At 38.0% G+C, this 27,785-nt stretch overlaps 1 protein-coding gene across 5 annotated transcripts in view; it reads left to right on the top strand.

The window, feature by feature from the left end:
* Positions 1 to 27,785, top strand: part of LOC105198993 (protein kinase C and casein kinase substrate in neurons protein 2) — a 58,945-nt gene that overhangs the window by 20,275 nt on the left and 10,885 nt on the right. Inside the window, exon 1 of one of the 5 annotated variants that reach the window (XM_039446132.1) lies at positions 10,248 to 10,499. The exons of the other annotated variants lie outside the window; for them this stretch is intronic. The gene's annotated coding sequence lies outside the window, so the exon portion shown is untranslated. Of the gene's footprint in view, positions 1 to 10,247; positions 10,500 to 27,785 lie in introns of those variants that run through there. 5 annotated transcript variants of the gene reach the window in all.

Here is a 27,785-nt window from a genome sequence, read left to right as displayed (position 1 = left end):
ACGAGAGTTATGTGGCATTGACAATTTCCGATAAGTCGGAAGAAATTAAAAAAGTAAAATCTATATATATATATATATATATATATATATATATATATATATAATAAAGAACAAAGACAAATTGTAGAATAAAATACAAAAAAAAAATATTTTCGTTGCGCTTAAGAATATCGTAATCGCTCAGTTATTCACAGCGACGCTATATTTTTTCCCACCTTGAAAATATAATCTCGGATGACAGAAAAAGAAAGGACGACTCTGACAAGATTTATCTGTTTGCCCGACATGTCTGTATACCTAAAAGTCCCCGACTACTTTCGCGATTTATCACCCATGAGAATAGAGTTCTGTTAGGAATATGGGAATTCTCTGTCCGAATAATAATAAAGTCCATTCCCGTCACGGAAAACTTGACGGACGTTTATTTTTTTGTTTATCGGAATCTTTCATGATTACACTTTGAAAGACGGCTAATACAAGAAACCTTGATCTACATATACTGCGTTGATTTCAGAACAGAAACATTAGTATTATCGCTGCAAAAAGAATCTCCGTGCTCACGACTACAAGTTGCGATAAAACTGAGATTATAAATTGAAGAGACTCAGCTTCTTGAAATGTTTTATTTACAATTTTATCTACAATTGTTTTTACTCTATCGTAGTGTGAAAAAAAAGATAGAAACATTTCAAGGGGTAGACGTACACTTATGTAATACGCACAATTATCAATCTTTTATTTCTATCTTTGTTGTCAGTACGGAATAGAAAATGAATGATTTGCCGACGTAACGGAGCTGAAAAATTGATTTGATACACGTTAGGTTAGGCAATCTTATACATGTCTCCTGACGTAGATAGATTCGCTTTTATATCGATTAAGCGTAAATCAATCAGGTGCTCGTTCGTCGCGACAGGTGGTGCGTTGACAATGCGTAGCATGTCCTCCGTATGTTTCTATCGCGTATGTGCTTTCGCGCCCCAAATGCCAGACCTTGGAAGTGAAACGATGCTAAGAGGGAACAAATCGTGCGGATCATTAAAGTTAATGAGTTATAACGCGACGAATGACGCGCCTCGCAGTCAAAATTGCGTCGCTCTTACACTTTGCTACTAACTGTACAGGGCCCCCCGCTAGGCTGTCGGCTCCCGTACGCGCGTTTATTCTACTTATCGAGACCATCGTTTTAACTCACCTCGCGCAAACCCGTCGTCGATTAGGTGCAGCGCTAAAATAATGCATCTGTTGCCTCGGTGCAACGTACGGCCGCTTTCTCCACGTTCCCTAGAATCCAAACGATCCATATCCCGTAAAGGAACACGTGTCACACATACCACACTCTAGCCACTTAATCGTACGATTAATTTGTATGAGCAAAATTAATTATAACGTGCAAAAATGGCAAAATTTTTTACATCTGTTATTTTATGAGACAGATTAACATTCCGCGCATTTCTAGTATCTCTTATCGTATATTTAACTGCACGTTGATAATCTCCGATCGCAGATAATATCCAGCCATTAATATCGCAGTTGGAAATATCCATCGCGGCGCAGGTGATCAATGCAGGTAGCATAACTATCAACTGCAGAGGTATCGGCCAAAGTCGACCTCAATTTTGGGATTCCAATCTCAAATCGATGATCCACTTCTCTCTTCTGAACGTGACATAATGGGGTCAAAGTGCCTCGCAGACAGTCTCGATGGAGCTTAATTCCCTAATTACGTTTCGATCAACTTACGAAATTTGTATGTATAGATTACGTTATATTTTTATCTTCATGTAATAAATTTATTACGCGACGGCATTGTAATATCTGGTAACAAAAATAAATTGTATATTTTTAATTATCGAGCGAGCTCTCCTAATTATAAAATAGTCTAAATTATAATAATTTTTGTGAATTTCTTTATATTCCGCCCTCACATTTTTGAACCACACACGCGCCGATTATTATTCGATCGTGAAATGCAGTTTTTATTAAGTATTTTTGATCGATATTAATTTATTAAATAAATATTGTATTTATTAAAAATCAATAAAATTTATGCATTAAGAAAATTAATTGGACCCGTCTGTTAGTGTAAATTACGAGAAAAGACGTGCGGCGTGAGACACAACGACATAAAAACGTTGAAGTGATGTACGTTGTTACTTACGTCATCAACTGAACCGAGAAAAGCCGTTGTGTCGTCGTGCGATGCCCGCTGCTATTCTCGGTAGAATGTCGGTCGGAGAAAAATCGTGGGTGAAGCCGGGCGAGCTCGCAATACTCGGTTGCTCCTTCAAAGGGATCTCGTGCGAGACGTGATGGAGATAATGCGCGAGTTGACTCTGGCCCAACGGGTATCAAACGGCTTCGTCTGAACCGTTTATTAATACAATTAAGACGCCAGACGACGTTGGCGTCACGCTCTCAACGACTTGATCCTTTTACCGACAACGCACAGTCGGACTTTGATAATCAATACTTTTCTTTGCATCATCAAAAGAGGGATCAAAGTCTTTTGTATTTGCTTTTGTTTAAAGGGAAATTACGCGACCGGGCCGCTGTGACTTTGTTCCTTGGTGCATTGTGTAACTGCAATTTATCTAGATCCCTATTTGCATTTCCGTGAGAGAGTTGTTACGTTCTGTACTTTTATAAATGGAAGAATATATTTATGGAAATGAATAATTTTTAAAAATTAAAAATTTTTGCACGGAAAGGTTTTCTGAATTTTTTAAGTATTTAAAAATTCAGTCGGATACAGATCTGAAAATAATTTTATTAGGTTATCAAAATAATTATGTTGGACTCTCAAACTGCATTGCTGGAATGTCGAAATTTTTTGCAGCATTGATCGTCAAGCTTGAACATCAGTCACAATTATTCTGATGATCGAATAAAATTATTTTTAGATCTGTATTCAGCAAAATATTTAGATACTTCAACAAAATCGTTCTTTCCGTGTATATGTATTAGTGTAACTTATAGTATATTTCTGCTGTGAGTCACGTTATACACTTATCTCTGTCTACATAAATAGATTATCGCAGATTTTTATCCCGTAGGTGAAGAATAATCATATCGGTTTTACCGTAAGATAAGACTTAAAAAATATTGTGATACACACTTCCTACTTCTGAAATATCTGCAGCTACAAATTCTCAACTCCAAAGTACTCATGTTCGTGATAAACAAGAATTTCTTATGCCCGCATCCAACTCATTGGTGCATCAGCCTCCAAAACCGTCCTCGTGGTCTTTGTACCGAAGAATTATTCGTGGCCAACAACCGGAACACTCTAACCATCGATTACGTCGAGCACTGTCTATTGTGCGATCACACTTGGCAACCGTCGGGCCTAGATATCACCGTCTCTACGTATTTAGGTATCTAAATCTAGTTTTCGTAATCGATGAGTTCTTCAATGACGATGAACGACCTGGTCTCAAACGCCACCTGTACGTACAAGTCCACATCAATCCGTGTGTGTAATAACGTAATACGTATATCGGTCTGTTATTTTCCCTCTGGAATTACATTTCCTACGTGACCGCTTTTGTTTGAGATCTTCGCGTGAAAGGGCTTTTTTAAAATATACCAGCGGATCGAGAATTCTACGCACTTCTTTTATTTCTGTACATAAGAACTAGATCAATATTTGTACGTGGACTTGCGTAAGAGGGGTACGACGATAATTTATCAGTTTGCCATGCACAGCCCAATCATCAATATTTGTGTCTTTACACGCTCAGCATTGGCCTTATCGCGAGTACTATTATTATTATACGCGGATAGCCGGCGAATGACACGACGTCTTTTGCATAATTCGCTGATGACTCATAACCACATATTCTACGTGTGTGTAGAGTTACTTGGCGTTAAAGTTTTCTTATCACCGCACAGCAGGCCACTAGAGAAGTCGAGTACCTCTTTCCACGAAAGAATAAAATATGAGACCGTAAGTCCTAATTTTCGTAATCAATCACGATTCATTATAAATTATAAGATTATCTGTTTGTAAAACACCGCAGATCGTAAGACATTCGAGTATCCTGTTTACGATAGAGAAAATTAATTGCTTTAGAAACTCGTAAAATCGACAACGCGTCTTGCTACAAGAAAGCGATAGAAAATTTTTGCGCGCAAAGCGATAATTTTATCTTCTGTGTTTTACGGAAATACGATCGGCGCAGTTCGCCGCCGTAACTTGCTTGTCCGCCACGTAGCCGGTGCTCTACATTATGGAAAATCCAAAGCTATCTCCAGCATCCTGGTTTCGCAAACGAAAAATCTAAAACCGCCTTATGTAATTGCACCGTTTTCTAGACTCCGATGCTATCCGGTTTACGCGAAACAAATAATGACTCTCTTTCTTCAGTTCCCACGAAGCGAATTCGAGCGACTTCCCGTTACGATGAGAGAGAGAAAGAGAGACGTCTGTGTGCCCTCCGTGAAGACCTTCATTGTGTCTTGACTGACTGTTGTCGATCGAACGACCTCACTGCAAATGTCTCCACAATCAGACACATTGTATTGCACGACGATAGATATCTTCAAGGCCGATAGTGATTCGTCGCTATTAAGGCGATTTAACGATTCGTTTTATGATACTCCAGCAGAGTTACGCAAAGCCTGTTTGCACGCATGTGTAGAAAATTTCACGTTAATTAAAATGATTTCAACCGGTCGTCGTCGTCGTCATCGTCGTCATCGTCGTCGTCGCGAAAATAAATTTGATTTCCGGTAAATCTATAGACGCAAAAAGATGTTTAAATTTCTGCGAGAATCTTCTCTTTCATCTGGTAATAACGATTATTTAATTACCTGCGAGAACGTCCGACGAATTGAATTCTTGGCGTTTCGCAGTTCTCATTCAGAGTCGCACAGAAACTTTGTACGTAATTCCGACCGGACAACTCATTTAGCGTCCGTGTTATGCGATCTCTCATAAATTGCTTTTGTTGCAACGTGAGTAAGCACTCTGAGAGAAACAGATTCGCGCATGTAACTAAGTACAGTAATCGCAATGAAGAGTGTAACACAACTGCAACCGCCGCGAAATAAATTCATGATTCACGAAATCCGAAGAGACAAATTCGTCCGCGTTCAACTGCATTCAAAAAGTGAAGTAATAGATTAGAATTCTATATTCCTTTTAACGGAATGTACGCGCCGTACGCAGAGGTTAATTACACGCGCGTAATTAATACGTTGCATTTATTCATTCACAAGTTATTTCCGCAAAATTTAGCGGTTTTACCTGAAAGACTCGGAGAGACGGATAGCGTTTATCAGTGCCACATCCAAGTTATCTTTATGTTTTAAGAACCCTTGGCACAATTCTTCGCGCGCGATAGTATTGGCATGTTTGCTAATCTCCTCCGTGACAAATGCGAGAAATACGTCGCTTACAATTAATATCTTTTACCTCGATCTCATGTGCTCGTTTAATAATTTCATTGACTGTTCGCTTTGTACTTGACATTATAATACAAAGCGAATCGCCATATGCTTTCAATGCCGACATGTATCGTTTGTCGTCACATACCGGCATTTTTATCTTTGTACATAATATATCCTAATCTTTATTATTTTCGGACACGTTTGCGCCGAAGGACGTATTTAACGATCCGGTGAATTTATTTATAGCCTTCCCGAATTACTGTATAGCAAGAGTTTCTTCCAACTTCTCGTGCCTTCGCGAGGCTATAAATACGACGCTGGACTTGGAGAACGAGGAGGACTTGAGTTCTTCGAGTTCCACCTCACCGCGAGAAACACTATTATACCCGCCGAGTTCTTCCCGGACGAGCGTCGGGAGAGTAACGAGAAACGCTACGCTGATTGCAATTAATTGTGCAACGCGCGTGCGGCGTGGCGCTGTACACGAGAAACGGAAAACCGAGCGAGCAGGAGAGGAAAAACGCCGGAACGTCGAGCGGAGCGCCCGTAATTTCTAAAATGAAACTCCCGGTTGTACGCGACCGCTGGAGAGGACTGCGCTCTCGTTGACGTTACAGCTTGTCTTATTCTCCGATGATGTGTCAATCGTATCTGATGGCGCGTTAACAATTCTATTCGGGTCAGGTTCAGAGAAACTGCCACTGCGCCGATATAGAAAATTGAGAGAGAGATTTTCGCGTTTTCAATAGACTCGATTATTGCACGGTAATAGGTAGTGCTTTCTTTTTATCCTGTATCTAATAGCGAATTTTTCGAGAGATTAATAAAATTTTTTCTTTTATTTTAACACAAAGAAGACGGAAGAGAGAGAGAGAGAGTTATATTGAGAAGATATTTTATAAAATAAACAGGAAAAATATGATACGGTGAGAAACATGTTACAGTGGATTTGCGAAGGGTAATATGATAGTGCTGACAGGCGAATTATATCAGCAAGTTTACAGCGTGCAAATTTACGCGTCTTACGTACGGAAATACGGTAATGTTGCTTCCACGTGGCCAAGTGGAAGCAACACATAGTTGTAGCTTTTAATATAGGTATTTGCCCCGAGACCACGCGCCCGTAATTTGCACTTGCCATTCAGACCGGGGTACATCCTCATTAAGCCGATCAGACTGAGTTTGCATGCATTATCCGTATGAGCATTACGGGACACTTGAGTTAAGAGGAGGTGGTGCGCGACGTTCTAAAGTTCCTGAATAGCCAATCAGTATAGCGTTATGGCATTTCCGTGAAATAATAAAGCCCAGGATGAATAATACATCATTAACGTCACAAGCGGAGCAAATATTAATTACCGCCGTTGCTCTTTTGTAAAAACCTCACGGTTGGTATTCCGAATTTGGTTGGTCCCTCATAAAAAGATATGATATTTGATCTTGAAGAAATTGATTCAACGTCGTCAAAGTGATTCTCGTCGAACAATTAAACTTTCATCAAGGTTATCTGCATTCCGTGGTATTATAATACGCTTTGCGTATAAAATTCAAGAGGCAGCGCGATAATCGCGAGATTCGTCAGAAGGTGTATCGATCGCGATAGACTTTCGATTAAGCTTCGCCCATATTTTGTGTTATTTTCATTGACGTTATGAATTCGTTCTAACGCATTTCCGCATACAACAATCATCGGTGGATTTATAATAGGATCGGACACAAATATGGCTTCTCGACCCATCATGCTCTGCTCTACAAGGAAGCCAATCTTTTTATGCCCGTCCGATCGATAGTTTAATTAATAGAGACAAGAAACACGCCTTCTAAACGCGCTTGTTTGCCAATTCTCGCGAATCTGTAGACCATAAACACGGATAGAATGTGATGACAAATATTCTCTAAGAGAATTCTATACTCTCTAAATTTTTTGGAGTGAAATTTCATCTAAAAGAGTGGAATTCCACTCTAAAAGTTTGATTCTGCTACTCTTTATCAAGACTGGGAGGATTTTCACACTTTTAGAGTGAGATTCCACTCCAAAGATTTTAGACAGTAGCTTTTATATTTATATATAACCTATAATAGAAATTTTATGTACGCGAAAAGAACGGTTCTGTTAAAATATATAAATGTTATATTTGACTGGATACAAATCTGAAAATAATTTTATTGGATCATCAAAATAATTGTGATGGATGTTTGAGCAATGCTGCAAAAAATTTTGACATTTCAGCAATTTGAGAGTCTAACATGATTATTTTGATGATCTAACAAAATTATTTCTAGATCTGTATCGAACTATAAATTTTTAGATATTTTAGCAAACCCGTTCTTTCTGTGTAGCTAAGCATGGGCATGAACATAAACTACAAGAAATTTCTCAGCTTAACGTTAGAAAACTATTTATGAATAGAACAAAATTAATCAGGAGCAATTATTCTCAACGACGATATTATAACAAACTATTACAAGAGAAAATCTATTTCAATTTTTTAGCTGTTAATAATAATTTTATTACAATATTATAGACAATTTTTGTGCGAGGAAATAATTATTTCTGGGATCATTGTTGTAGGAATAGAAGCATATAACTTTTTTTTGTGTAAAAAATGTGAAAGGAATAAAAAGAAACATATTGAAATGAAAATTCAAGTTTTTAATTATTTGCAATAGGAAGCATACTTGGTTTCAAAAAATATAGCTATACACTATACAGTAATATATGCACACGTAATTACGACATTCTTAATTAAGATACGCAATAAAGATATTCTTTTATGCGTAGCACAGTCGGGTAAATTATTTAAAAGGATAAAATAGAATGCATGAGATTTCTATCTAAAAGAAAATGTGAAATAAATCCGTTGTTTAAAACATTCATTAGCGAACGAAATATATTTTGTGAATTAAAGATACATATGCGGGTATTAAAAGCATTTACGAAACAATTAGCAAAATACGCGGGATAAAACGTACATGTTCAACGGAAATATTTATCTGTGATGTAAATAATTTTTTCTTTCTCTGGAAAACGTAAAAAATCGACATATTTATTGTTTATGATAATTTACGTTTTATTTTGTTAGAAAAAAAACGAATAAATATGGAAAGATTTGCACAAAGTCTGAAACTATTTGAAACAGCGAGATTAAATAAAAGTTTTGGTAAAATGTAAGTACGAAGAAAGAGATTGCAAGAAGAAAAGTTCGAACTTGAAGCGTTAGAAATGTTCACTTTCGTTTTCATCGCATTCCTCAGCGTGTCGCAGATTCAAATTACCGTTAGATAATACGCGTGAGTACTGACCTTGGTTACAGTCTGATGAATGCCAGTAGTTTTACAACAAGTACGACAAGATTCGCACAAAAACATTAATTGGAATGTACAATTAAGCGATATTACCGTGCTGTGCTTGTTACCTCCATTAATCGGCCGGGTTCATTATCCTCTTCTGTCCCTTTCGCTCTTTCTTTTTATATGTATCTGGGAACGTTATTGTCACATCTCCCCACTCCCCTCTGCCTCTGAAAGTAACGTCGTAACGTGAGAATTAATACACTAAACGTTACAGCGTGTTAAAGTTTATATAATTTGAAATATTCTAAGTGTGCCACAGTTGCTATTTAAATATTTATAATCGAATAACTAAAAGAGACAGAAGAAAAACTTGCTATCGTCGCTTTCTAGTGCCTGCGGTGAAGTTTAAAAACAGGTTGGATAATTAAACGAGACTTGGAATATTTTCTATCAGCTATCTTTGAGCATGAAGCAGCTTCCAATACTAACAGCCTTGACCAGCAATTCTATGCGTATATATGTATTTGTGTGTATACACGTATATGCACCTTCAATAATCGCACACTTGAACGGAGGCATAATTAGCACTATATGTAAATAAGCTTTTGCGACGAGTGAATTCTTACGTAAGCCCGATCTTCGTTTCACTTGTGGCCTTCGACAGCAGCCGTTTTCGTATCCGAGAAGGCGCATTGATTTGTCATTCCTATCAGTTTACGGAGACGAAACGAAGTCATTAATATAAATAGCTGATTGACTTCAGACTGACTTCGATTGGAATCGATTAGTGATGAGCTTGTGGGTGACAAAAATAAAATAACTTTTTTTTCCAAAGTTTATGCTGGAGATATTACTTTTATTGCTTTACGATTTATTATGTTATAAAAATCGTTATTTTAAATTTTTAACATGTATACTTGCAATACGTTTATAATAACGTTTATTTTACCATAACATAATTTAATTTATCTATATACAATAATGACGAGCTAATTATTGCGTTTGCGCTAACTATTTAAATAGGTCCATGCATTTTTGTTACACACCTTTAATAATTAGCATCTCGGGTGTATTTACTTCACATAATTACATTGCTTATAATTGTTTCAATATTGTTTTTCCTTCAAATTCAAACGCGAGCTACTTAATCAGTGTACCATCCGCTATTTAAATAGCACTCGCTAATTCTTCAATGATTTATTTGTCAAAAATTCTTAATTTTCCATTTTTCTGAGAATAAAATTACACGTAATACGGAATGTAATAATTATAGTATATATAAAATAAAATAACGGAGCAAAGTTAAACTTTTCATGCTCGAATAAATTGTAAAAATACACGAGATGACGGTGAGAAGAATCTGTCCGAGATATAAAATTACGGTGGAAGAAGTAATTCGATTATATCCCTTCCTGTCGGTCGGGAGGGTTAACGGAGAATCTCTCGTCAGCCTGTTACTTCAGCGTGTCGTGTAATAACAGGTATTCTTTCTCACACGATCATTCATCGCTCTACACGAGAGAGAGCTATACGGAGGGCGCGACTCGCGAGTCTTCGAAACGTCAGTCCATGTCCGACCGTCGTGTCGCGTGGATCGCAACAACGACGTCCGACGTCGTAGCGCGGAGCCGCGTTTATTTATAAACCTTGTATCCGGGAACGTGCGCCGCGCGCGAACAGCCGGGTTTTCCTCTCAGTCGCTTTTCCGCTTGTCGCTCCGCTGTGGCGTGTAAGACTGTGACCGATCGTCGCGAGTGCCAGTAAAATTGGGAATAAGCATTCCATCCGACGTCCAATCATGCGTCGTCAAGGTAGGAGGAAGTCTCTGCGTCGCCGATCTCGGATTCCGTTCCACTCTCCGTCGGCTTGTTATACTATACGTGAAACCCGAGAGAAAGACCGGGAGGAAGGTCCATTTTCGCGTGCGCGCTTCCGATTCTAATCCCGGATCGACGCGGCATCCGCCCGGTCGATCCGGGCGGAAATGACGGCGTTCGAATCCCGCATCCGTTTCGGGGACTGGGATCTCGAGACTCGGCCGCGTTTATCTCCCGCGGGGCCTCGACGAGGAAGATCCCGAAACGTTAAACTTCAGAACTATCGATAATTGGTAATTGGTCTGAACTACACAGATCACCGCGCTTCTCTCGCTCGTAGCTCGATCGAGGCTTACGTTCAAGACCAGTTCCAAAGCAGCGCGAAGTTTTAAGAAATTCGAGGCTCACCCGACGCTCGATACGGACGAGAAAATTATGGGCGCTATATAACGCTGTATAACTTGGCGCAGTCGGTTGAGGAGGTGACGCGCTAGCTGCTACGTGCTGCTCGTTAGCGCGTGCCGTAGCTTCGAGAGGCCCCGGCGCTAAGTGCATCGCTGAAGAACGCTCCCGCAAGGTCGCTGCGAGGTAGCTACTCGCGTCGCTTATCCAGGCCGCTCCTCGAATAACGATGGGAAACTCGCTATACATCGTCTGATCGCTCTTGATCGTTCGTGCGCTATGTTCGACGTGATAGTTCTGATGTTCCAGAAGTACCTACCATCATCATCAAGTCCACGCGACACGCTTGATTCCCCAAGATCGTACACCTCATACACCGCATTAGCTTGTAGATAAAAGTATTCCGGAGTGATGTACGCGAACGTTAGATCGGCTGACCTTAAGAAACTCTAAACATGGAGTTCCCTTGCACGCATCTATCAGTGCGAGTCAGTCACGGACACGCTTCGCTGCGAGCGACATCCTGTAAACCTGTGTGCGTCGCTCTCGCGCGATGTGTGCGGATCTGTTTTCATAACGCGCACTCGACGATTTTATACGTTTCGATCTTGTTCGCGAAAGCGCGTTAATCAAATTTTTATTGCTCACCCAAAATGTTTAGCGTCGAAGAAAAATTGTCAAATAAAGGTATCGGATTTCTGCGAGAGTGGATAAACCTCTTACGACGACATCCAAACGCTAGAGATAACACTGCAAATCAAAGTGTGTACTTTTGTATGTAAAATCATGTAATTACTTTTCACACATTTGTATACGTATAATTTTTGTACGCACTTTGGTATGTACAACGTACAAAAATTATACGCATAAAATTAATTTAACGCGTAAAAAATGCAAATGTGTAAAAAATGATTATATATTTTACATAATTGAATTTGCAAGCAAACATTAATATACTTCAGCAAAGGTATTTAATTTAAAAATTGTGGAAATAAAGTTTAAAAAAGTCCTCGACTTAGAACGAAATTCTATATCGAGACATTCTTTTATTATACATAAGCAGGGATGGGCAAAATACATTAAAAGTTGAATTTAAATACAAAATGCTTTCGAAATATGTATTTAAATACAAGGTGCAAAATACCTTTAAAACAAGTATTTAAATACAAAATATATAATAATACTTGACAAATACTATTTTCCAATTTTATTTTTAATTATCTAATATTATTAATCTTTTTATATATTTTTTATTTTTCTTGCGGAAAATTTTATTTTAATTTTAAAATTGAATTTAGAAATTATATATTATAACATGTATATTAGGAGTTATTTAATTTAGTGTATTTATTATTGCTTTTTAAAAACATTAATGTGTCAAAAAAATGTATTTACGAGAGAACTGCGCGCTGGAGAGCCGATAAACGTAGCAAATAAAAATAATTTCTCCACTGGACGAACACAAAAATGTGCTGTAGCGCGAGTGATTGCTTTTTTTACATCTGAAATAGTTATCTAAACTTGCTATGCTATTGTTTTTGCCATTGAAAAATGATGTCAGTTGCAGTTTATAGCAGAGGATTCATATTGATTAATCACACTATTGTTCAAGATAAAAAAAAAACTATCTTTTTCCTCGTTGAAAGATTGATTGGCAGTTTGTAGATTTTTTATTCAATTTACAAATAAAATTCAAAATACAAAACATTCTTAAAAAATGTATATAAGTATGAAATACAAAATATTTAAATACATATATTCCAAATACTGCCCACCCGTGTACTCAAGATTGATTATAAAAAATTTACAGCACACACGAATGTGAGCTAAGAGTCATTCAAAATACTTTGTAGATATCAGAACCAGAAGTCAGTATAATGAACAGAATCGCACGTATTTCCATTTTGCGTCTTTATGCGCACGATGAAAGCATCTCCTAATTAGCGTATTTTGAGAAGCGTGAAATCCTCGAGGGGAATTACCTCATTTCGTTTCTTTTTTTCTCTCCTTTCCCCGAAGTTTTACAGCAAAATCTTTAAAACACAGCGTAATACACAAAAAGTTGCTGGACCGTGTTCTTCCTCGTGCGAACGAGTGTGTTAACGACGCGCTTCGGTGCGCGCGTTCACGCGTACTCACGCTCGAAAGACCTCGCCCTTTTCTCTCTCCCGGGCGGAATCCCTTCGCGGATACCTGCCACACAACCTGCTTATGCTTGCGCGTATAATCGGCACTACTTCGGAACCTAAATCTCTGCCCTTTGTACTCGCAGGTAGAAACTTTTCCTAACCGCATCTCGTCTCCTAAAAGACCGTCGATCGAAGAAACCTGCGTTCACTCAAATCTGCGCATTAAAATAATTAGATAAATTTAAATTAATCCTTCTCAAGCTCCTAATTTTAATACAAAGGTTATGTAAAACTTTATATTGAAAGTAAAATTTCCATTATGTGTGTCACGTATCAGTATCGCTTGACTTTTACATAATCGCTGCGTGTTTGTTAATTACAAAAATTTTCTTCTACGTATACATTTTCGCCCACGACGTGTTTCGCCATTCGCAGTATTTACCTGCCGAGCAGGTATTTTTAGCGTAAATTGGGTCGCGCGACTTAATCGATGTCACATTACATCCTGTACTTGGTCATTATTAACCTTGGACTCGCCTCGTCCAGAAACTAATTCGATCACAGCTCGTGGAATTCCATTAGCGCGAGGGTCCGAATACGCTTATCGCATGGGGAAGCATAATCAACAACGTCCACGCACGGGAGCGTTTAACGAGGATCTCTTTCCTTAGTTGCCGGCAACGGGAAAATCGTAACAACGAAATAATTTAATTATATACTTTCATTATGCGCAATTATTATACTAATTCTCATTAAACTCGCGCGGCGTAACCCCGCTCTTCCTTATCGAGGCGAGACCCTCGCTCATTAGCATTTCGAGCAAGAAATTTCAACGTTAGATAAAATTAATACACAACGCACCGCGTTATTTTCTTATCCCAGACGAGAGTATTAGGTATTAGGATTATATTATCGTGACCGAACGTGGATTTTGGATTCTCGCAATTCAGTACAAGCGTACGCCGTGAAAATATTTTTGACTTCCCGGTTCCTCCTTTTCTTTGACAGAGATAAAAACGTATCTCATAATCGGCGAGTTATCCGAGTGATATGATTTGGTAGCGACGGCCGACTATCAGCCTGTCACGACGATTGGGAAGAGACGTTGAAATTTGTCGGCCTCTTTACGCTCCACATATTTCAAAACCCTTTTCTCCGTCACCCCGTTTGCCGCTCTCATCCGTTTCCCCGTCTTTCGTTCTCGACATTCTGCGCAGTACCGTGTGAAGAAAAATATGAAACATTTAACAGCGGACGGGAGGAGACAGTGGTGGAGGGTGGGATTATTTCACGCTGCGTAAAACTTGTCCCCTGTTAAATATACCTAATAATTCAAATGGTAAATTAAGGGGTTCAATTGAGATTGATACGCATCGCGAACGGTACCCCCTTCTTGTCACATATATGGGCAATCGTATCGAATTGTTAATCGAGCTACGACGCAGCAGAATGCATTTAAAATTCTGCTGTCACGAGTATAACTCCACCAACCGAACTTCATGGTGACTCGATGGTAGCGTGATAACTCTTGCGGAATCTTTCGCACGAGGGTCAGATAAAGCACGAATCTATGGCGTGCATTATGCTTAAATCCTGGGAAAAAATGCTGATGCGATAGCTTCTTGATCGTGTCATATGGCAGCGGGGATTGTAGTATGCCGAGCGAGGTACAAGAGAAAGTAGGTGGTTCCATCCAATCGATAACGAAGTTCCTTCTTCGCAAGAGTGTCTTTTGTGTCCGTAAAATCGATTTCTCAAACTGAAAGGAGTCATGCAACTGTGCCGCATCTTCCTGCCATTTTCTACGCAAATACACGCACCACCGCTCTTATTTGATGTTCTCTGTCGAAGTAGGAGTAAGCTAAACTATGTAGCCCAGGTTATAGTCTGTAAATACAATATAATCTAACGTAAACTCCTACAATCTTAACCATATAATTCTTTTGATATGTGAGTATACAAAGCGAGATAATTGATATTAAAATTAGTAGGATGGATAAATCTAAATATCTTGTTAAAATTTACGCTTTGCTAAATAAGTATTATAACATTAATTATTTGGATATCTCAAAAATCATTTTTAATTTATAAAAGCGCTGAATAAATTATATTTTTTATTATCTAATTATATTTATATAGCTCTTTAAAAACTGCTCTTTGTTAACAAACAAAAAATAATATTAAATTAAAATTATTTGAAAATTCCTAAAATTTTTTCTATTTATCATTTTGTATGATTTTGTATGCCAATTGATTTGCGAATCTTCAATCGAAGTTGCCAGGTTTCCAGGGACGAAGAGCGCGTTGTCGCCTGAAAATTGTTTTGCTATACTTCCAATAAACGTTTGAATCTCGGTGTTGCAAAGTCGATCCCAGATTTCGAGGCTTTCATCTCACGAGATGAATAATCTGCCCGAAGCAGTCTTTAAAGGATCGTACAGGTGGATTTAACAAGCTTTGCTTCAAGGCCAAATGGGAGCAGCTCCGTCTAATTGCACCTTCGGGATCATCCCGCATGAATTTCTGTACTCCAACAACCGAGGAGAGCACCTCCAACTTCTTATCTAATAGAAGACCGACCGTTTCTGACGCTCGTTAAAGTGTGAAGCATGGTATAACGATTATAAGGATTGCCCAGATTCTTCACGGTATCCTTGGGGTATGCTGCAGGCACATATATAGGCTGCGTAAGCCTAAAATATGAGCTACTTCTAATTTGGCTGTTTACATGCATAATTCTCGTCGATAAAGATTCTCTAATAATTCATATAGAGATTATATACCTTATAAACACGAAATCCGGTTCTCGATCCGCTATAAATTTCTGGAGTTTTACTTGAGAAATTTGAATAACGTCAGAGAAATTTAGCTTTATGACTCGGATCGGTTCTGATCGAAATAAGAAAGCTTATCGTTAATTTTCATGTATCAAAAAATTATGAAGTTGCTACCCTAATCGCTACCTTAATTAAATTCGTCCAAATTTTATTACGTAAAAATTCTGAAAAACGGGCTACCTTTACACGGAAACGATTACACAAGTACACAATACATAACGCAGTTAAATACGACAAAAAGCACATTGTAAGTCGTCGATGTCCGCGTCAGTGGAAATCGATCATTTATATTTTACGTAACGGTCGATGAGCGGTAGCGTGTTCGTGTAACCTTCAGCTGTGCAAGCCTATCGAGGCGTGCGGAATTGAACTCCGATGAGGACGTGGAGGTTACTGACATGGCCCTGCTTTGTCCATAACCTGTCCATAATAAGCGCCGTAATTTATCCATAATTTATCCGTTGTTACATTCTCTTTGACAGCTGTAACGTACCACGTTTGTTTGCCGGGTATAACAGCAATCCTGCGGTGTTGCACGACCGGTACATCTTGTTAAACCGGCCGGAATAGTTGCCGGGTCTGATAACAGTAAAGTGCGGGTGCCCAATCCTTTACGAGAAAATTTATAATCGAAGAATGCTGATAAATACGCGGAAAATTCGGCCAAAGTGTGAGGTTGACGCTTTTTCATTACGGCGTACGTATATCGCCGTAAACGGTCCGGGATTAATCAATCAAGATCTCATCGCCGTGTACAAATCTCACAGATGCGCTATGTATCCGACTGGCGATTAGAAATGACAATTTGATAGATTTATTACCGCGAACAACTGCGAACCGATCCTTCCGCGATTATACGAGATTAATTAATAAAATAAGTTTTGAACAAAATCTGAATATTTTATTAAGATTTTTTTATCTGGATAAAAAGTTGTTTTAATAAGAAGTAAACACGTGCTCTCATGAAAATATTAATAATGAAAAAAGTTTGCAATTTTTTATTTAAGTACTTTAAATATTCAAGATGATTTATGTAAAGTTTTATTGCGATGCAGAGATCAGTTCTACAAAATGAAATTTATTTATTTACAAAATAACTAAACAAACAATCACAATAAAACTTTATACATATCATCTTGAATACTTAAAGTACTTACCTAACATATACACACAAAAAATTGAGATATTTCTCACTGTTGTAAAAAACAATTTAATATTTAATAACAAATAGAGCACATAAATTATAAAAAATATAACTTTATTTACTTTGCAGTGGCCGCATGTCCGATACAGTCTTAAGAAAAATGGATAGAATTATTATTGCTGTTATTGTTATTATTATTAAATGTATTGTACGCGAAACAAATTAATCAGAAGAATAAATCCGATTTTATCAACAAGGGACGGGGGGAGATTTAAACTCTCGAGCAAACTATCGAGAAACCATTTTTCAGACAAGGCGACGCCTTGACCCGTACATACACAATCGCGGTGTAGTGCACAATAAGAGAGAGTGCGCGCTTGAAAATGCATCGCGCGCGTTTGTATCTATTCAACGCTTCCTTCGTACAACCACTCTTACGTACTCTTTACGTACGCTCCGAGAGAATGCGCAGCCCGTCCATTTATTTCCGAGCCGACCGCAACTTCGTCGGCCGCTACGGCTCGCATTCCAATTATAAAAAATTATCATCGGACGCATGGGAGAGAGAGAGCCCCATTACACCCCGTGTGAATAATATTCGGCCTTTCCGAGCATTGGCAACTCGCCAGTAAAATTTTTAATCTTCTCTTGTGTCGACGATCGATTGCAGGTATATAGTCCAAATAGAATAATGCGCCGTAACAACGCTTCGCGAAAAGAAGCGTGAAATATCTACGAGCAGAGAAGTCTGTCAGTCATGCATTATTTTATTATGGCATGTACGTATCTCGTACGAATGAAAACAATGAAAAATATGATAAGGACATGACAGATGTAGAACACGAATGCGCTGTTTTTTAATTAATCATTAGCAAAGGTCCGAACAGTATGCAAATAAGGGAGATTTTTGCAGAAAAATTAATGCGAACGTGGGAAAACATCGTATCGACGATGATGTAGCGCGGAAGAAACTGTTTGTGACACTTGCACCAATTTACTTCTGCCGAAGCGCGAAATAACGTCCCGCCATTTCTGTTAACACAACGACAAAATATCGGAACGAGGTATGACCTACATTTGAAACTTGACTTTCTGGTTCAAAATTAAAATAGCGTGCGCGACTTAAGGACTTTCGTGTCCATCGCTATACGGACGTTGTCGATACATCTGTCGATAATATATCGATTAAATAAAAACAGAATGTTACGTTTTAATAAAGATCTATATTGCAATTTAAGGGTACTATTACATACACACATTTATCGTACAACGAATTTTTCAAGCGTGTTGATTGGCTGCACAATAGAAATGTTCTCGGGTCTCTAGATTTTTCATCCTGTAGCGAATCAGCGCTTGAAAAATTTGTCGTACGACAAATGTGATAAGTCTCATGTACAGTTAAGGATGTATCGAATTTACAGTTTCTGCAAAGTAAATAAAATTTAGAAATATGGTAACGCTTCAAATAAACTATTATATATACATGTGAAAATTGTGTGAATAAGATTTTATTTTTATTTAATAATATTTTATGATTTACCTGCTCTGTTTGTGTTATTAAAAATTCAATTATTTTTTACAACATTGGAAAAATCTTAATTTTTTGTATATGTACTTTAAATATTCAAGATGATTTATACAAAGTTTTATTGTGATTATCTGTTTAGTTATTTTGTAATTAAATAATTAATTTTGTTTATCTTACAAAATTCATCTCTGCATCACAACGAAACTTTACATAAATCATCTTGAATATTTAAAATACTTGAATTTAAAAATTCAGATCCCTTTCATCATTTCTTATTTTATTATTATATTTTCATTAGAGCGCATGTCTTCTTCTTACTGAAACAACTTTTTATCCAGATAGAAAATTGCTAAATTTTTTTCTACCATCTTTAAATTCAATATAAAACAATCTGTAAATTTTTCATAAATTTCTTAATGTTTTGAGAAATGTTCTTAAGGTGTTGCATTACCTTGTCTTTCAAAATGAATTTATTTTCGTGTGCACATTGGCAACACAAGATTACTTGCCACATAATCGGTTGCCGCTAACAGCGCTTGTACTAACCCAGATTTTAGACATAAATTTGCGGACGTAATCGTAAACAGTAACTGTGTCGGCCAGTTAAGTATCACTGGCCAAGCTGTCGTCGTTGCGAACGGCAGCCTGTCGTCGACACATGATTCTCTGTCGGATACAGGCGTCCTCCATCATCCTGAAATCGCGTCACGGGGCGGATCATTATCTCCGCATGGTGCGTCGCGCGATGGTTTCGATTATTGGAAAACGTAATATTGGGCGCGCATCGCTGTAACAAAACTGTTTAATCCGCCGTCTGGTTATAATGGCTAATCGAACGTAACAGCTTGTCTTTCGCAGTTAGAGCAAAAATAAAGTTTTAAAACTGTGCAATCTGAAAAAGAAAAAAGAAACTCCCGATTGGAATTATTTAATTGACTTCTGTTACAATATAACGGAATTGAGTATGCCGAAGTAATAATTATTCAAATGTGAACGTTTGCTAGATCGCCAGAACTAAAAATAAACGAAATATACCACGGGGATATATGAATGAACGTTCCGCTTGACGTTTTCGAGTGCCTTAAAAACACGGATTACTTCATCGTCACGGTAATAGCACAGTATTCACACTCTATAGCTCTAATTTTAGTGGAGCCGGTAAATAAGAACGAGCCAATATTCCACCGTTTTATGATGATTTGATTACGCAAACGTTGCATTTCGTGACTGTCGCTTAAGAGGGAAACTAATCGATGCGGACGCGTCGAACAAGTCTGCCGGACCAGGTAAAAAACATGAAATATCTTCATTCGCGACGTTCAACGTGAAAATAATGACTTTCTAACAGCACCTGTCCGTTCGTAACTAACTCACCACGTAGTGCTATTCCTAGACAAATGACTAGTTATGAGACAGTAATCGCAAGTTTATGATTTGATCACGCAAGCGTCCAAATACTTTGGAGGATGTCCAGACGAATCGACAGGCTGGCCCGTTTCATTTTATGCCGCAAAAACGAGACTTTATGGAACAGACTAAAGAAACGCGTAATATCTTCATCACTTCATTCGCGACTGTTGACCGACGACGTCCAAAGACATCGTCGGTGGCTATAGAAAAAGAGACGCAGACGTGTGCAGACCGTAGACGTGTGTACTTTGCAACTGCACGTATCGAAAATGCCTCGCGAAGCTTCATTTCTTGACGCACTCGTCTGTCTTTTCAAAGCGTACCAAACAGAGCCAGCCAATCTCAAAGAACCAGTTGGAGGCTTTGCGCTAAAAACCAGTTCAGGAGCTCGCGAAAAAAAGGCCGCGTTTCTAGCAGCTTGCAAGCCGTTGGAGCCGACGTTCCTATTCAAAACAAGATGCGAGTCTTCGAATGTGAAAGCGAAAAATATTCGTTTCAAACGTGTGAAAGTAACCTTTATGTTGAGCGAGTGACAATCTCGATCGTAAATTTTCTTCATAACAATATGTGATTTAACATTTCTAGTGTAGAAATTATTCTCGACGCAGAAATGAATAACAAACGTCATCTTTCGAAAAAATTAATAAAATCTATCGAAGAAATTTTATATAATTATTTACGAGTTTGATAAGGTGACACAGTTGTAATAAAAAGGCAAACGCCACGTTCGATAAAAATAAGCCGATCAGATTCACCTAGCAAGAACGATATAAAACCTTATTCCAGAAAAAAAAACTTCGTGTATGTATAAATACCCTATCCATGTTCTTCTCCTACCGTAAAAGACGTTTTTCTTGTCTAACATGGTGCGACGTTGCTTTTAAGACCATCTGTATTTCCTTGGCTGCCATTTCTTCGGCATTATCCTCGAAGTGTGCCGTGGCATGAATTTCCATCTTGAGATTTCTGTCCTCTCGACATGCAGTCTAACGATACACACGTACGTAAGCAGGAGTTAAATAAGAATATATGGACAATTGAATCGATAAAAAAGGTCTATTCGAGTAAAGTTTATATGTATATCCTTATTAAAATTTTATTTGCATCCACCTAGTTCACATTCTGTTCCGATTTATTTTTTAGAGTTGCAATTTTGTCGATATCCCTTTACGTACTTTTTATTCATGCTCTTTGTAATTATCTACTTACAAATTAATCTCATATAACATTACATGCAATAATTATTAATAATTATCATTATTAAGTGATAATTATAGCGAGTTTTTTATGGAATCACTCTCGCGTTATCGTTTAAATTAGTGTAAAAGAAAGAGCATGTAAGCAATAACAAATCAGAAAATGAAACATTAAACGTTACCCCTCGATTGTTCATAGGAATTTAAAAACGTTTTTACCTTCTATAAATAAAATAATATTCTGTAGAATAAAATCGGATTTCGCGTGGGCGAATTAACTAAGTATCGAGAGATATTTTCTGTAACATTTTTCAACATACGGGCGTTGCGTTGTCGATGAGATTTCGAAAGCCCGTGGTCACCCGTCATTAAGGAAACTCTCAAACAGCAATCGCAACGCGATGACTCAAGCGTGACTACACGAGGGAACGTATCATTCGTCCGGATGCATCGATGATCTGACTCTCGTACGTGGCGCAAGAATATCATTGTCATTACAACTGCGACCGTAGCGATTATATATAAAACCATGCCGACATATCCTATTATTACGTCGGATCAATAGTAATCGATAAATTGCGATTGGTTATACACATGGAGATTTTAATGTTTAATCCGGAAATATCCGAATCGGGAACTTTGCATCAATAATCGCGACGAATTTCTTATTCGCTATTAATATTTGACCGATATGGAAAATCGTCATTGAATGGAACACAAATAAAAGATATGCGAAACTGTTTTGGCTAAACTCAAGAGTTTTCGAGTAATCAAAATCGAGGAGATTTGCGATAAGCGGCAGCAATCACTGTTCAACGTTATCTCCAATTTCGCAGGTATGCGACTAATGCGAGAGCACGTGTTAACATATATATACGAGTATGCACCCGTGTAACTGAAAATTCTTACGTAACACGTACATTATTCTTGCGCGCCTACATATTAACATTGAATCGAAGCGGCTTTATTTTAGCGCACGCTTAATACAATCGTCGACCGTCACAAAGTAACATCATTGCATTTTGTATAGCAGTTATAAAGTGGCCGGCGAAATATTGCATAATGAACGCGCCTGTACCCAAGATGCAACATTAATTAAAACTATCGTAACGAAATTACATCTCGTCCCACTTCCGAACTGGCACGGCTGAAAATTTAATTAATGAAACCGTATATCCGCAAATAATCCGAATCCTCGGGATAAACGCGATTATTACAATAACGCTTTCGCCGCGGATAACACGGCGGTCGTGTTCGAATCACGTTCGACGACCGTCGGGCTGCCGCGGGCGTGATCGTTCATTGATGTTACCTATATATGGATGCCGTTGTTATTTACGTATCTGCGATAAATCACGGAGGGAGTATAAATAATTCTATGCGGAACCGCGTACGTCGTGCGCCATCGCGTGCTATTTTAGAGGCCGCGTCGCGGAGGAGCGTTTTCACTCTTGTCTCCTCTCGTCACTGCACGCGAGCGATTGCGGTTAGTCACGTTTATTTACGACACGCCCTTTATCTTATCGACGCTTCTTTCCGCGCGCTCTCGGTCACCAGACACTCGCTGACACTTCATCCAGAACGGAGATGAATACGCGTTGTCATCTGCAACCGGAGCGTTTTAAAAACGCGACGGCCGCGTGAGATATGTACAATACGTTTGCCGGAACGTGCGACGCGATTTTTTCATAGAAGTCATTCGATCAGTAATTTTTGTGTAAGCACTTAACAACGTTTCACGCGTACTTTTTTACTTTTGCTTGCAACAAAAAGAGGAACATGTAACGGAAATGTAATTTAAAATTTACACGAACGCAATTCTAGCGATGATAACGTGTGCTTTCGGAGCAGAGAATAAAATATTTCTTAATGTAATTTTTAATATTTTTGATTTTAATAATTTTGTTCGAGTATTTTCTTTATAATTTTATACATTTTATTAATTATTACACGTGCAATTATGCACGTTGCGCTACGTAAAAAGTGGTGGCTTTTCGCACCATTTTCTCTCTCTCTCTCGCGTTCATTTTACCATCTGCAATTTCCTTTAATTGAAAAAAATCAAAAAGTGGAGTTTAAAATGTGATAAAGGTAACGGGAGGGAAAAAATTGCACTTTGCGAGTTTTCCGAACATTGTATGATACACGTGGAATTTCGCAGCCTTGTGCTGGTGTGTACGTGAAAGCGACGCAACTTTCAACGAGGGCAACACGTGTGCACGCTCGGGAAGAGATACTCGGAAAGATATTATAACGTACGTTGCACCAGACACCCTTATAGGCGATAATAGTGACATAACAAAACGAAGGCGCGATAATAATGATTCAGCGTATGATACTCTGTCCGTGCTTTTCTCTTGTACACGTCATCAGCGCGAAGTCAGATTATTGGCAAAGTCATTCTATCACTAATAACCAACAACAATTCTTATTAATTCATAATTATCGTTAACAAATCGGAAAATTGTCGAACTCAGTACAAGCATAGATACGAAGAATTCTAAATAAAATTACACGATGCTGATCTTATATGCTGAAGAATTATCCGAAAGAACAATTTTGTTGAAGTGTATCTAAATATTTAGCTGGATGCCGATCTGAAAATAATTGTATTGGATCATCAAAATAATTGTGACGGATGTTCATCATGATGAGAAATGCTGCAAAAAGTTTGGATATTTTAGCGGTTCAATTTGAGAGTCCAATATAATTATTTTAATGGCCTAACATCCTGCATCCAATAAAATTTTTTGATATTTTAGCTAAAAATTCAAATTTATTTTTATAAATAAAAACGTTCGAGATATTTTGGGAAATATTTAATTTAGATAAACGGACTTTTTGATGAGAAACATTTTTCTCTCAATAACAAACTTGCACATCGGAATGATGCGATTGCATGAATTGGAATTATTAATAATCCGTATAGTTTCGCGTGATTCCATTTTTATTGATGTACAAAAATAAAAAAAAAACAACTCTTAATAGAGTTAATCGGGATTACGATGACCCGACCTTACTAGCCACGAAAATATGAGCGACATTTTACGGTATTTGCATACGCGGCATTTTCCAACATTACGACACGCTTTTGAAATGTCAACCGCATACACGTTGCCTCAATGTCAAGCGCGTAATTCAGCTCCAGTTGTTATCTTTTTCTTTTTTTCAAAGCCTGAAGATGACCTTATTTAACAAGTATGCTCTTTATTCGCATTGCGACGACTCAATTGCAAGAATTTAACTAATTAATCCCTAAACTATTTCTAAAATAAGCGATTTAATCTAATTAAATTCAAGAAATTTAATTTATAATAATACTCGATACATAAAATACAACAAACAAATCAATATACGCCACAGTCTAACGTAGGAGCACAAACTTGCAGTGTATACATCTTTCCTCACGGATTATAAATTTCTGATTATACTATTTCAGAAGTCTCTAATCTCGTTAAGTCCAACATCCAATTATTCAGCATATCTTTACATATTTTAGTCGCTAATAAAAAACTCATTACCTGAACCAGGGCTCGTCAATCATGTCTTGTACTAACACACGCGCGATACCCTCCTCGAGTTCCCCCACGATTCGTCGACAAATCCTGCGGTTTTGCACGAAGAAGAGCGTAATCGATTAATCGTTCACGCTCAACGGCGCCTTGGAGATCGCGAGCGATCCGGCTAGCGGAGCAACATTCCACGATTCCAGAGCGACCGTGCCCATTCCAATCGAGTGCGAGGCGAAGGAAAGGGCTCGATCGCCGAGGAAACGCACAGCGCGTTTCATATGCGCGAGCTGCTGGAAAGCAAACAACAATTCCTTGCTCCACCTGTCCCCCGACACTGGCGCCGAAAATCGGACTTCATCTCGGAGCCTTCATGCGACCTTCTTCTCGATCTACCGAGCTGATCGGTCGTTCCCTGGGCTGGCCTGGCGGCATTCCTCAGCCCACGCCTCCTCATTCTCCTTCGTCACCTTCTCGTGATTTCTTCCTCTTCCTCCCTACCGAGGTAGTCCACTTAATCCTTACAGCTTCCAAATTATGTAGGCTCTATATTGACCTTTATGTCAAAATACTACGCACTAAAATATTTAAAAAAAGTGCCTCGTTGCATAATTTTACTATAATAAATGCAGAAAGAAATCGAAGATCTCAATTTCGAGAAGAGAAGAAATAATCTTTTATATGTAGAAACGTTGTTTAGGATTTTCAATGTTAAGATTTTTAATTTTTAATTGTTAATTATGAATCTCGTGGCAAATTATCAATTTGAAGATTACACAGTCTTTTGTTTAAGACTGTAATATTCGTTGAGGGGAAATGAACGTTATCTGATACATCTTGTATGTTTTAAGATATAGGTAAGCGTATGATTCTACATGCATATTGCGGAGTTATTCAAGAATATATCACTCCCATAAGCATTTGCATTAAAACCTATGCAAATTAGACAGAACCGCTAAACCTTCGTTCGCTATCTCTTGCGCAGTATGTACAATTCCGCGAATTTCAACGCGAACATCTAATAAATCAAATCGCTGCAGAGTCGATGATTTTCAAGAAGCGACGGTTTATTATATTTAATGCGTAATAATTTAAATCGTTTAGTCAAGCAACTAGCTACAGAGTTAGCTAAGAAATACAATAAATTGTAAGCTAGATTTTTAGTGGACAGAGATTTCTGTATTTATATATTTAGAAAAAAAAGTCCTAAACTTTAATAAATATTTATTCGAATAATATTAATGAAATATTTACTTACGGTACATAAATATTTACTCTGTAAGAAAAAAAATAATGCTTAAATTAAATTAATGGGTCTTGTATTAAATAAATATAAATTTACATTTAGTAAATATCTTATTAATATTCGAATAAATTTTTAGTGATTTTTCGCTCAGTGTGACAAATGCAGATTTGTGATTATTAATCAAAGAATGTGATAGTGCGAATAAGAATGTGTAAGAAAGTTTGTCTGCATTTCTCTCTCCCTTTCTCATAATTATACAATTAACTTTCGTCGTGAAATCAATACTCGTACGATCTTCCAATTCAGATAGTAATTACATATTTAACGCGTCTTTACTGATTTATGCAACGATATCGACGCTCGTTTGTTTCCCTCGCGCTCTCGTCGAGCGCAGCACGGGAAGACGAGCTCAACAACCGAGGAAACAACGGATCTACAATTTTTTTTTCTCTCCACAAAGAGGTATCTCACAATCTACGGAACGGCGGATCTCGGCGTCCCTAGATTTCATTCTCGTCGACTTTCACCGGGGACTTCGGTTTTCAAGCAAGGACGTTTCTTAACGCACGGTCCACGAGTACACTCCCATATATTCACGAACGACCATTGTCTCGTTTTATTAAACGCAGCCACTTGCTTTCTTTGCAATTCATTTCCACGCGATCCCATACGTCGCATTGTTCGTATGTTTTTTTTAACAAAGAGCACTTGTGAATTTTAATACTCGGCTATAAGATCTGTAATAGTTGAACATTCGATAACAAAATTGTTCGGCTCGTTTCACTTGCACGTTATTGAATCTGAGCCCGTCCCAATATTTAGTCAAATTTGCACGAAATAAAAAACTAAAAGGATCTAAATTTTTTGTTCCAAAGTATAAAAAAGCTTTCTGTTATCTATTGGGCAATTGGAGCAGAGAGAGTAAAATGCGACTTCTCTGAAATTAAACAGTTTTCATGCCTTTTAATTTACGCTGTTGGAATACAACGAGCAACGCCGATGTTGTTAGCCGTAAAACTCCATCAAGCAATTCCGTAACCGTTGATGACTAGACCTGGCGCATGCATGCTAGATGCACTGCATTTACATACGAACGAGCCTCGCCGAGCCGTTGCACCTAATTGTTAGTCCGCTTGACCCAATCGAGAATCGCCGCACGCGCAGCATCGCACAGACGCGATTTTCATTCTCTCGGCTGTGTTACGTGCCGCCTTGCAATAAAATCGCGCTCTTGCCTCGCAGGAGACTTGAGGCGATTCCAGGAGAATATCTTCTCAACGCCAGTTTTATTCGACGGGACCCTTCTTTGAAAAACAAAAAGAAAATAGACAAACATTTAATTCTTGGTTCAGTTCCTTATTTAATTGAATTATTTTAATTAAAAGTGAGAGATTAGATATGAATAAAGTTTTATCGAGTGAAAAAGCTAGTAAACCTTGTGCGAAGCCGATGTCTTAGAGTTATTCCTACACGTGCGTAGATCAAAAATTTGCAAGGCAACGTAAACATTGCGGCGTGTCAGCGCATACGAATGTCGTCGAAGTAGATTCGTGATGGCTTCGTAAATTGGGCCAATCGATGATCCAAATCGAGGCGTAATCCAATAACTACTATGCTCGCTCCAGCAAATATTCAACATTCCTGCATAGGGACGGCTACACACGTCCGTTTGCAGCTCGTGAATTCCTCGGCGATAATCCAGGGAATTTGCAACTTCTCAGAATATAAAACAGATTGAGAAAGACACGCGAGCATTATATTATTTAGCAAAAATGTAAATTTAAACAATCACGAAGATTTCTGTAAACCTCAAAATCTTAAAATAATCTTTGAATGTTGTAATAATAAATTTTTCAGTATCAAATATCTTAAGTAATAC

The sequence above is a fragment of the Solenopsis invicta genome, chromosome 2 (genome assembly GCF_016802725.1).
Source record: "Solenopsis invicta isolate M01_SB chromosome 2, UNIL_Sinv_3.0, whole genome shotgun sequence".
NCBI lineage: Eukaryota > Metazoa > Arthropoda > Insecta > Hymenoptera > Formicidae > Solenopsis > Solenopsis invicta.
This window is presented reverse-complemented; position numbering and strand designations above follow the sequence as displayed.